This window comes from Ambystoma mexicanum, chromosome 10 (genome assembly GCF_040938575.1).
Source record: "Ambystoma mexicanum isolate Mex_15411 chromosome 10, UKY_AmexF1_1, whole genome shotgun sequence".
Taxonomy (NCBI): domain Eukaryota; kingdom Metazoa; phylum Chordata; class Amphibia; order Caudata; family Ambystomatidae; genus Ambystoma; species Ambystoma mexicanum.
The window spans coordinates 1290684523-1290697780 of NC_090932.1; the positions used below are offsets into that span (position 1 = coordinate 1290684523).

The window sequence follows — 13258 nt, forward strand, 5'->3', positions numbered from 1 at the left end:
ATGTACCTTTTGGGCTGGAATATGACACCCCAAATGTCCCAGAATGCTTGATTTCAGAAGAAAGCAGAATGAGGGACTTGGTGGAATCATTCCACAATGCAAGTGGCATTGACACATTTCCTGAAAACGACTTTGACAGACCAGAACCAGGAGAGCATGCCAGTCCATCATACAGTCAATTAATGACAAAGGTAGTAGATTACTTAGATGGGCTAGACCATCAGACCAATTCATCCAGGATGATTTAACAGATATATTGGACCATGGTCCCACTGAAGACCCAGTACTACCCTTTCATGTAGCCCTGCAAAATAGGGTGGCCAAGAATTGGGAAACTGCGGATTCTATTTCTCCGGTAAATAAATCCCTCACCTCAAAATACCGCCCAGCCAGTAGTGACCCCGGCTATCTGTCCAAACAACCGACTCCCGAGAGTCTGGTCATACAGGCAGCCACAGCTTCTAACAAACATGCATACCCGTCTATCCCTCCAGACAGGGACGATAAGCGTGTGGATGGTTGGGCACGGAAGGTATTTTCAGCCAGGAGCATGGCATTAAAATCTGCCAACTCCACATGTGCCTTGGCAAAATTTCGGTACACTCTTTGGGAGTGCATTGCAATGTTGGCGGAGCACATACCAGAAGGGGAAGAAAGGGTAGGGTTCCTAGCCATCGTTGGAGATGGAAAGGAAGCCATGCAGGAATCCCTTCAGTCTGGATTGGACACTGGGGATAGTGTAAGCAGGTCCATGGGCACTAGCACGGTAATGCCAGATTTGCGTGGTTATGGAAGTCAGGTTTCGCACCGGACGTACAGAACCGCCTTCTGAACATGCCTTTTGACGGGTCTCACTTTTTTGGCAACAAGGCTGGCGAGAGCCTTGAGAGGTTGCAGACCTCAAATGCAGCTGCCAAATCTTTAGGAGCTGCTATTGGGCAACCTCACCCTTTTCGTGCGCAAGGACAGTCATGGAGGAGATGATCCTATCGTTACTACACCTCATATGGAAAGGCGAGAGGAATGGCCAGTCAAAGGGGCCAGAAAAAGGCCACTCGTGGTGGACGAAGAAAACGTGCTAAACCAGCTCCAGCTGCAGCCTCTCTGCCATCAGCGGCTGCAACATCCGCCACAAAACCGCTTTGAGGACTTGCATCACAACACCTGTAGGGGGCAGGCTGTCACTGCATTTGCAAGAATGGCGAGCCATTACTTCAGATGTTTGGGCTCTAGAAACAATAGCCCAAGGTTACTGCCTTCCTTTTCTAACGCAACCTCAAAGCAATCCACCAGGGAGACACCCGTTGAAGTCTTCAAACCCGCTCCTACAGCAGGAGATTTTAACCCTGCTGGAGAAAGGTGCTATAGAACCAGTACCTGCAGCGGAGAGAAACAAGGGATGGTACTCCCCGTATTTTTTGATCCCCAAAAAGGACGGAGGACTGAGACCCATCTTGGACTTAAACTTGAACAAGTTCCTCAGAAAGGACAAGTTCAAGATGATTACCCTTTCTCAGATCCTTCAGGCCCTTCAACTTCAGGACTGTTTGGTGTCATTGGACCTCCAGGATGCTTATTTTCATGTGCCGATTAATCTCAAACACAGAAAATACCTGAGGTTCGTAGTTGGCGACTCACATTATCAGTTTCAAGTCCTGCCATTCGGGTTGAACTCCGCCCGAGGGTCTTCACCAAGTTGGTAGTGGTGGCAGCGCACCTCAGGAGAAGGGGGATTCATGTCTACCCCTACCTGGACGATTGGTTGATCAGAGCGCGTTCTGCCAAGCAAGCACTGGATCATCTTAAAGTCACCTGCCACTTCCTCCACAAACTGGGCTTCTCCCTCAATTTCAAGAAGTCACAGATGACACCTTCCCAACAGCTTCAGTACATAGGAGCTGTATTAGACACGTCCTTGGGAAAGAGCTCGCCTCCCAAGTCGAGGGCTCAAGACATTCTTCAGATGGTTTCCAAATTCCAAAATGCCCAAAATCTCCAGGCTTACGACTTTTAAGGTTGCTCGGCCTCATGGCATCTTGCATCTTTCTAGTGCCAGAGGCACGCTTGATTGAGGATGAGATCCCTTCAATGGGCCCTAAAGACTCGGTGGTCCCAGTTCTCGGGTCAAATGACGGATCTTCTTCAGATTTCAAACAAGGTCAGACAAGACCTTCTATGGTGGACCTGTACAGAGAACATCCTAAAAGGAGAACCTTTTTGGCAACCATGCCCGGAGATCACAGTAGTGACGGACGCCTCACTCCTGGGGTGGGGAGCACATGCCAACGATTTGACAATCGACGGTCGTTGGTCTCCATCGGAGTCCAAACTACATATCAACCTTTTAGAGCTGAGGGCAATCAGACTAGCGCTGAAGGCCTTCCTGCCATCTGTCAGGGGAAAGAATGTCCTGATAATGACGGACAACACAGTGGCCATGCACTACCTAAACAAAAGAGGAGGTGTGGGGTCACTACCCCTATGCAGAGAGGCAATGCAGCTCTGGTATTGGGTGATTCAGGAGGGAATCTCTTTAACGGCAATTCATCTAGCCGGGGAAGAGAATATGACGGCAGATGCTCTGAGCAGGCAGAGCACGGTATCCCACGAATGGGAACTGGCTCAGGAAGTCATTCAAGAGATCTTTGCCATTTGGGGAACCCCTCAAGTAGACCAGTTTGCAACCGGAATCAACCGAAAATGCGAAAGGTATTGCTCAAGGGAATTTCCCCCGAGAGGAGCCCTGGTGGACGCGTTCGTGGTGGAGTGGAATTTCCCACTATTGTACGCGTTCCCTGCGATTCCCGTCATTCCTCAGGTCATCAGGAGGCTGAGAAGGTTTCGGAGCCGCATGATCCCAATTGCCCCAGATTGGGCCAGGAGAACGTGGTGCCCGGACCTTCTAGACCTGTCCATCTGTCCTCCAGTACGTCTTCCTCAGAGAGAGAACCTTCTCTCTCAAATGAAGGGTCAGGTTCTCCATCCAGAGGTCAAAACTCTCAACCTTTATGCTTGGTATCTGAAAGGCTGAGATACAGGGATTGGAACCTTTCCGATGATGTTATGGAGGTGTTGCTTTCGGCAAGAAGGCCAGCAACAAAGTCTCTATACCGTTGCCGTTGGAAAAAGTTTTGCAACTGGTGCAGAGAAAAGAATGTTGATCCTTTTCTATGTTCTATTCCGGAAGTATTATCTTTCCTTCTGACCCTAGCACATAGAGGTCTGAATATCGGAAAAATAAAAGGTTGCCTCGTGGCGCTTTCCATTTTCAAGCGCTCATCGGAAGAATGCTCCTACTTCAAAATTCCTTTGATAATACAATTCTTAAAAGGACTCACTAATGTGTTTCCTCCTCACCCATTTCAAGTACCGATCTGGGATCTAAATTTAGTCCTAAAATTCTTAATGTGTGCTCCTTTTGAGCCTATGCACACGTGTCCATTAAGATTACTAACGTGGAAAACAGCCTTCTTTGTTGCTCTAACATCAGCAAGAAGAGTGAGCGAATTGCAGGCATTGTCTTCTGGGCCACCCTATACTGTGTTCCATAAGGACAGAGTTGTGTTGAGGGTAAAACCATCATTTTTACCGAAAGTAATATCTAATTTTCATTCAAGTCAGAAAATTGTCTTACCCGCATTCTATCCGCCACCCCATCCTTCGAAGGAGGAGGAAAGATTGCACAGGTTGGATCCGAAAAGAGCTTTAAGCTTTTACATCTCTAGACTTTCCAAACTTAGAGTGGACAACCAGCTGTTTATAGGTTACACAGGAAGGAAACTGGGTAAATCGGTGACAAAACAGACAATTTCACGCTGGATTGTGCTTTGCATTTCAGAATGCTACAAACTAGCTCAAAAAGACCCTCCGGAAGGGTTAAGGGCTCATTCCGCCAGAGGCATCGCCTCCTCCACGGCCCTTCATAGAGGTGTTCCAATAAGATCCATTTGCGAAGCAGCAACTTGGTCTTCGCTACACACCGTCAAAAATTCTATAACCTGGATGCTTCCCATTCTAGGGAGCTAACTTTTGGAAAAGCAGTACTATACTCCGCCATCTAAGAGTATCGAAAAATCTACCCCCTCCTCCAGAGGAATTGTCCATACTGCTTTGGGAGTCTATCTAAGATGAGGAATACGTTGGAGGACACAATCCACTCGACGAACAAGTTACTTACCAACTGGTCACGTTCTTTCAATTGGATGTTCCTCCAACGTATTCCTCATCGCCCTCCCAGCCTACCCCTCTGTAGATTTTTCCGGGTTATTGCCATCTCTAATCTCGCAAGGTTCATACCTGTCTGCCGGCACAATCTACACAGTACAAGATCAAAGATAAAAAGGGGAAAAACAGAACTGAGGCCAGCGGGCGCAGCGCGTGCTACTTATACACCCGATGACGTCACCCTTGACGGAGGCCTTCGAGGGACCGACGATATCGACGCACGGCGCCCTCTGCCGAAAAAAATTCCAAAGAGCAGCAGAGCTGCATGGAATACATCGAAGATGAGGAATACGTTGGAGGAACATCCAATCGAAAGAACATTACCAGTTGGTAAGTAACTTGTTCATCTACCACACCGCACCTCCTTACCTATCCCACAGTCATTCGGCCTCCAGCTGAAAAACCCATTAGAACACGATATGCTTACCTACTGCCGGTCCCAAGAATCAAACGCGCACGAGGTGGGGGACCTTGCTTCCCATTCATTGCCTCTAGACACTGGAACTGAATGCCTCACTCCATCAGAAGTGAACCGTCTCATCTCACCTTGCACAAGGCCATCAAAACCAGACTCTAAAACCATACACACAACAGATAGACCTATCCCTTACTATCTTTGCAATCGGATTGCCCAAACCTATCAAACTGTGTTTTGTATGACTGCAGCTCAAATGTAACCTTGGTGCCTCCCTTACGTATTCAAATAATGTAACTAAGCCTGCATACTGTAATGAGATAACCACCTACGCCTATCCATCTAATGAAGGGCGACTGTGACAAGCCTAAAGAAATGTAAACAAGAATTGTTGCGACGGGCTAATGTAACCTAACTGCCCATTTATGTGATGCAACTAAGACGTAATCGTGTAACAGCATCTCGATGCCCCTGGGCTGTGTGAGCGCTTTATAAATACAAATAAATATTGTGTTGAGCATGCCTTTTTGTTTTTGCTGCATCTTTGATCTCCCCAATATGAAACCTTTTGGTACCCATTGTGAGAGGTCAGAAATGAGTCGGACCAAGGTATTCATATTCTCAAGTAAAGACATTAATTAAAACAAAAATGAGTTGAGAAACTGCCTAACTGGCCCTATTGCAAAAGGATTTTCCCTACCTAAAAATCAAAACTAAGGATCAGTCTATGTCAGGAAGTGTGTAACTGAAAAGCCGTCCTTCTGCCCAACATGTCCTATCCTGACCCTCACACTAAAACAAAACAACAAAGGGTGCAAGGAAATGTCTCTTTATGGATGTTTAGCAAAAAGTGTTCAAAACCAAAATGCAATAATGACTCCAACAACAATGTTCTCCAAGGTAGAGACCCTGGGATCCAGATGGTGGTTCCCTTCCCCAGGTTTCTTAAATAAGATGGGAAATGTTCCACTTTAATTAACAGTTCATTTGTTTCTTCACTGGACTCACAAAGTTCTTGTTTAAATCCAAGTTTTGCAACAGTCTTTCTGTAAGATTTTCTTTCTCTGTAGATTGCCTGCTGCACTCCCATACCAGGAATCTTCAATCTCAACGACCTGGTATATTCACCTGCCAGGATTTCCTTCAACTCTTCAAATTGCCCAAAATACTCCCCTGCCAGGAATTTTCAATCAATCTTAATTACCTGGTATACTCGCCTGTCAGGGTTTCTTTTATAGTTCCTTTTGGCCCATGGTAACACTTCCCCATGACATCAGAGAACCTCATCCCTTCGCTAATTTCAGACAGAACCTAATCAGGTGGTTGAGAGCTAATGACATCTAACCACTTTAACCTGCATAACCCTTAGATGCACCTCCCGGGACACCCACTCTCTGATCCTGGAGCTCACTCACCATGCGTTTGAAGCTCCGTGCGCAGCATATCTTTCTGACACTGACTGATGACCCAATATGTCACTTCGCACATAATTGTATATTATAACCTCATGACTACGCAGGAAACATGCACCCGGTGACCGATATGTCACATTGTACATAACTGTATATTATCACCTTATTACTACGCAGGAAACATGCACCCTTTTACCTCTCCATTCCTTAACCCTTACCTGTCCTGTAAATACCTGCCAATTGCAACATTGTTTGTCTGTATTTTTCCTACTTATCATGTACCTGTAACTGAGCTGAGCATATCCTTGTCTGCTTGCGCCCTGATGCCCCAGGGTATGGCGCGCCATATAAATAATAAACAAACTTGTTCAAACTTCTCCCCCACGCTGGCATCCCATGCACCTGTATTGGTTTGGAGTTTTTCTTTGTACTATCTTGGGCAGGCACGCATGTCGGAACCCCCCGGGGGCCCCAGCTGCTTTGGGTAGACTCGCCAGTCTCTTCCTGCATCTCTGAGACTGCCCGCACATTTGCGGAACAGCTGCTTTATTTGCTTTCTATCGTGGAGTCAGCGGAGGCCTCTCTAGCATTCTGTGGCTCCGTGGTCACATGCTGGGTTCCTCTCTCGCTCCGAATGGATTAGCGTTGCTTCCACGAATGGTCTGATAACCAAGAGCTTATGCGCAGCTCCTCACGTCTCCACGGCTTTTACTTCTCGTCTGCGGCATCCCTCCTTCTGTTCCGGTAACCTTTTCTGGTTGTCTCACGAGCCCCCGGCTAGAGTTCAGTCCTCTCCTGCACTGCTCAACTTCGGAGTGCGGTCACCATCTTTGAATATCCCGCGCAATGTAGGCTTTGAAAAACAACTACACTGCGTGTTGTACTTTAGGCACTGGTAACTTTGCACAAACTCTCATCCTCCTCCTCGTCTCAGTACCTGAGTGATTGAGAGTTGTTTTTTCTTTGGATGTTTACAATAAGGTATATTAGAAACTAAAGGTTGTATGTGTTTATTGTGGGTGTTTGGGCCAAAGATGGAGGTCTGACTAGAATGACAATAGGCCATTAAGACTTAGGGTATCAAAGGGTCTTCCTCATGGGAAAAGGGGATATCGCGTCTTGACCAATATAGCCAAACCTCTCCTTGTTAGTTGTCTCCTCCCATGTGATAATCCCTCATTAAACCACCCCTATGGTCAGGATCAGGTAGCAGCTGCCGTCCTCTGGCCACATGGGAGGTGGTTACCGCCAGGGAATCGGTGATGACTCCATGGGATTCATCACACCATCTTTTTATTTTTTGTAAACCTTTTTTAAAGATCAACTATTTTATTGTACATCAAAAACATGCAGGTAGCAGAATTATAAATTCAGTTGAAGCAATGTTTCTTCATTGATAAACTGTTAAATACTTGATCTAAACTCATACTTCGCAGATTCAAAAAAATATTGCACTCTGAACTTTTACATGCCTCATACCTGCCATAAGATCTGAAAACAGTTTGCTTGTTCTTGGACACACTTCAGAGTCAAGCACACAGAAATCAAAATCCTACACAACGTTATCCAAAAGCAAAATCTTAAAATTGCACTCAAGTTTTGTAAGGAAACATATAATGGATGTGTTTTACAAATTGTATTATGTCTAAGTGCCTTAGTAAATTGGAACTGGCTACTCCTCATCTTCATACTCAGCTTCCTGTTCTGATGCTTCTAACCAGTCGCCCTCCAAACGATCTGCTCTTATATGGTTCAGCGATGCCAGCATTCGCAACATGAAAGAAGCAGATACAGTGATAGTATTCCGGGTCTCTTCAAGCATCAGCTCATTACGAGTAATAATCTCTTCTGCAAGTTTCATATTAAATGATAGCATCTCTTCCAGTGGGGACCATATCTTTATATCATAATACCTGATGAAGTGAGAATTGGGTCATATGGATGAGGCTGAAGACAGTTAACTACATGTTTGTCAGATTCCAGCAGCATTAGGTGTTCTGCAGTATGCCGATCCCAGATGAAGATATGGCCACAGTCAGAACCACTCATTACAAAGTTGTTAACCCAGAAATGAGCTTCCTTGATCATTGTTCGTGAGTTTCGGTGACCCCGATAAATCATCTTTGTAGAAGGCAATCTAATACTATGCGTGTCCATTTCCTCTATCTTTTTTTGTTCTTTTCTTCTTCTGAATAGTTCTTGAATGCGAGCTGCAGCGGATCGCCTCTGTCCTTGTGCTTACCGGAACCTTGATGCTGGTACACCATCCTGAAAGAGTCTGCAACCTTTGGCTCTTCAAATGATTTGGTATACAACTACCATCAGCTCTAGCTAGCACAATCAGTTGTGTGGGACCCTGGCAGTTGTAGTCCGAAACAACTGGAGAACCACAGGTTGTAGACCACGGGTTATCAATCACTGCTTCATTGTCTTGTGTCAGTAAATATATCCCGTATCCTTCCCCCAACATGCCCATCTGTGTTCCATAATTGAGTGACCTCTCTGCTCAACAAAGCTTGCTGTGATTTTGTGCATCTCTCCTTTATTTTTCTTGATCGACTTAAGGGGATGTCCATACTGCAGTACAGCTCGCCAAAACATTTGTTCCACTTCAAAAATAGAATCCAAATAGTAGAGCCTGGCGCATATGTGTAACCAACAGCTTAGCTATAAATGCACCTTCTTTGCTGTGCTCGTGGTTTTCAGTTAATTGTACTTTTTAGAAGTCATGTGAGCCATAAACTCACACGTTCTGACATGGCTCCTGGACCTCTCCTTAACCCCTCCCCTTCCTCGGCTTTTCAGCATGAACGCACTCTCTTGCTCTTTCAAGTGGGAGGTGACAAGAACACTTGGGTAGATTATCTGAACAAGTTCACCTATTCTCTGCAGACAGGCTTTCTAACCTCTTTGGCCTCCTTCCTCCTCTACAGATGGAGTTTCCTGAATGATGATTTTATGTCCAGTCGGAATTCAATTGTGTGCAGTTCACCTCTCAGTTGGCCATGGATTCCCTCTCTAGTGGGGAAGGGGCAGTTTCTAATGCATTTCCTCATTTTTCTCCACTATTTTATTGTCTGGAATTGAGTGAATTGACTTACCTGAATGTTCTCAAACCTTTATACTCTTTTAATCATAACCACTGGCATAGTCCATCTCTTCATTTTTATTTTAAAAATTAAATCTGTTCATTGAATTTAATACAACCATCACGTTATCACATTAAATAAACTTGCAATCAACTCTTCTCCTTCCTGGTACCCAACCAATAAACAGCTTAACGAACATCTACCGCTAACCCCAACAGTAATAAATTGACCACCAGCGTTTCATATCCCAGGAAAGTCTGATCATGGGGCCTGATCCTTAACATACTAAGCTACTCCCTCCACAGTTCCCTCCTGTTGGTCCCATTGCCCAAATATCTGTCCACAGCACCCTGGTGTTATGCCCTCCTCCTCTTCTGTGTGTTATCATATCTAAGGGGGTTTGTCATCTAGGGAGCTTAACATCCACCGCACCAACGCATTCCAGGCATGCACATTACCACACTCTTCTGTTGGCCCCCTTTGTAGCGCCCTCTGCCACACCGCTGACTCTGTTATGGCCCACCGCCTCATGTCATTCCACCAGTAGTCTATCTGATGGCTATTTGGGGACTTGGCTATCTTTTCTTTGCCTGAACGCATGCCAAGTACAAACCCTTGCCTATGGTTTTCCCCTCTTTGGTCTCGGGAACAAAATGGGAGTAGGCATGCCTCCGACGTCCTGAATCTCGTGGCTTCCCCCTGCATTAGTCTCGCTTCCACCAGCCCCCCAAAATCGCTGAATTACTGCACACCCCACAACATGTGCATCTTGCCAGCCCCCTCCGCCGCACATCTAGGACACCACCATCTGTCACTCCTGGAAACAGCACGGTCTGACAGTGTCCGATGTGCCCCCATGCAGAGCATATAATTGCGCCAGCTTAAATCTGGTGTTCCTAGTAACCACCTTAGGGTATGCCAGTATGCGCTCCCATTCTTGTTCTTCAAAGCTCCTGCCCAAGTCTGCCTAACTTTTTTTTTTTTTTTACTCTTTACCCCTGGCTGCCACTCCAGCAGTAATCTTTCATACAGCCTGGAGACCATGTGCGGCCCTTTGAAGATGCCATACAATAACCCGAGAGTTGCATCCGCTTCAGTAGCTTCTGGTAACCCCCGCCACCTACTCCTGGCTTGATGAATCTGTCTCTTATGTTGGGAAATGCCCCCCCCTATGTACTCCCGTCTCTTCCAGAACGGCTTGGAACTCCAAGAGCCACCGATCCACTAAGTTCCCCCAAACTGCCACTCCTATGACATCTCACTGATCTCTGATAATCCCAAAGTCATTTTCACCCATCCTCTCCAACCCCCCACATGTAGCCACCAGCAGTTTTATTTATGGTTTATTTTTGGTTTTAAGGACATAAAACCTTTACAAAAATGATTAACTCACAGAAAAACACAATAGGACTATAATACTAATAATTCTCACGAAATAAAAAAATATGCATAGCACACAAATTCATGAGATGTACAACATAGACACAATTACTAAATAACTGAATAACTGAATAAAATCTGCTTTTGCACAAACTAATCAAACAGTCTATATGTGTAATTATATGCATCTTTTAAAATATAATTCATTATTCACAGCAACAAGAAAAAAAGGAAAAACCTACTAGAAACCAATATATGCAGCACAAATTCATAACACATTCTTCTTAGGTATTTATTAGGCCACATCTTTCAGACAAAATTATCACAATTGCGAGCTGAAGGCCCACCGTATTACCATACAGCATGAGATGCCAAAGTGCATCCAAATCAACTCTCTCATGATTCTGCACACATTTCCCGAAATATTGCACTCTACATGGAGTTGGTACAGGCCAATCCAAAAGAAAATGTCTCAGATTTTCAATAGTGCCCACCTTATTATAATCACTACAGAGAATAAATGCTGTAGGCAGCTTTCCCCGAATTTCCATAATCTCACCCGTTTGTAGCACATTAAACCAGAATCTCATAAATACTTTTCTCCACATTTTGTTAGGAAAACGAGACAAAATATGGCTCAGGTTTACCCAAACATTTGTAAGGGAATACCAAGTGGTGATAGAGAGTCGATTTGGATACATCATGCATCGTGGTAGCCCAGTCTGCATATTGCAGTAATTTCTTAACTCGTACAGGATTACCCATTAGAGTTTCCGTATCACACATAACTTTTCCTAGGAGCTGGCTAGACAAACCAGCAAGCTTACCTAGAAAGATCGACTGGGACAGATCTTGTCTCGTGTTGTCCTAGATTATGATACAAGTTGTTACATTCATCCATAATCCATTTTCGAAGGGATTGTGTCCTCCGACGTATTCCTTATCTTTGATGTTATCCATTCCAGCTTGCTGGCCTCAGAATTTCTTTTCAGTAGAGGGTGCTGCGCATCGACGTCCCTCGAGTCGGTGTCCCTCAACAGCCTCTGTATCGGTGCCGACGTCATCATGAGCATAAATAGGCTTGCCCTCCGTCCGTTGCTCAGCTCTGTCTTTCCGTGCTTCGTGGGCTCGGAAAAGTAACGCTTGGTTCCTTTCTTCAGGAAAAACCTTATCTTCGAAGATTACCTTTATACGATGGCTTCTTCATCCGAACCATCGACTCCTCGGTCCAGTTTCAAAAAATGTTGTGACTGTGGGAAGAAAATGTCGTTAACGGATCCTCACTTGTTCTGTTTGTGTGCCTAGGATCGGAGCATCACTGTTCGGAATGCAAGGACTGTATGTCCATGACGGTGAAAGCCTTGAAGGAGCGTAAGGGGAAGTTAGTAAGAGGTAAGGACTTTAAACATTCTACTCCCTCGAATGTTTCTTCGGCTGAGTCGAGACATTCGTCTCCTCATCGACAAAAGAAGCATTCCTGTTCAAGATCTCGAAGCGGTTCTCATCAGTCTTCGAGATAAAAACACTATAAGAGGCGTCGTAGATCTCCCTCTTCTTCTTCCTCTACTTGCCCAGAAAGGGTCACCTGCACCACAAAACACAGCTCTCCGGCTAAGTGGGAGGAATTCCGTAAAAAAATGCTTAGCGTCTTTGAGAAAGCGGCCTTGACCCCCTCAGAGACGTCTAAAGGTGATACCCTGGGTGAAAGACCCGAAAAATCAAAAAGCTGCGAGTCTTTCAACCCGGCAAGAGAAAGTACTCTAGAGCGTCATGAACCTTTGAGTAAAAGCAGTAAGACTGTGTCATCGACGCCGTCATCGAAGGTTTCTTCGATTCACAAATCTGCGTCATCTACGTCTTTGTCGGAGGGTCCTTCGACTCATAAATCGGTTGCATCGACGCCATCTTCGGCGCCACTGTGGACTCCGATAAAAGACAAACCTACAACTGTCACTACATCACAGGTAGTAGAGGCGTTGAAAGCTTCGACCATGACGTTGAGGATGCCATCGACATCCTCGACGACGCAGGGTAGGATTCCGATCCTCTCGAGTGCATTGAGGTCTTTTCATACTTTCTCGACGCCTTTTTCAGGATTGTCGAAGCCTATGACATCCACGTCGACAACTTCGACCTTTTCTCAGGCAGTGACAACTAATTTAGCTCCTTCTGCCCTAGAAATGGGTTTTAAACCATATCCTAGGTCTGACTACTTTAGAGCCTTGTCCTCTATATATGAGGAAGGGGAGGATTCTGACAATGAGACCCTTTGGTTTACAAAGGACTACAATACCCATGCCAGAGGAATTAATCGCTGAGGAAAACAGGTTAAAAGACCTTCAAGACTCTCTACATGAGGCAAGTGGTTTAGATACTTCTCCAGAAGTAGAGTTTCTTAAAACCAGACCCTGGAGAGTATGCTGAGACCCCTTATAGGATTCTGATGGCTAGAATAATTGAATTCATGGGGTGGACTACACCTACACCTTCTTTTCAGTAGGATGACCTTACTGATATTTTAGATAAAGGTCCACAGGAGGATCCTATTGCTCCTTTTCATACTGCTTTGCAAAGAAAAATAAAGTTATCCCGGCAGTAAATAAAAAACTTTCTGCTAAATACAGAGTATCGGCCTCAGATCCTGAATATCTGAGCAAGCATCCAACTCCAGAGACTTTAGTTGTACAAGCAGCAACTTCATCTAACAGTAGATCGGCATATCCTACTATTCACACAGG

At 45.2% G+C, this 13258-nt stretch overlaps 1 protein-coding gene and 1 pseudogene across 7 annotated transcripts in view; one reads left to right on the forward strand and one right to left on the reverse strand.

The window, feature by feature from the left end:
- Positions 1-13258, forward strand: part of MTMR3 (myotubularin related protein 3) — a 2389252-nt gene that overhangs the window by 1459946 nt on the left and 916048 nt on the right. The gene's annotated exons all lie outside the window — the stretch shown is intronic.
- On the reverse strand, positions 7624-8521 carry LOC138492775 (DDB1- and CUL4-associated factor 6-like; annotated as a pseudogene).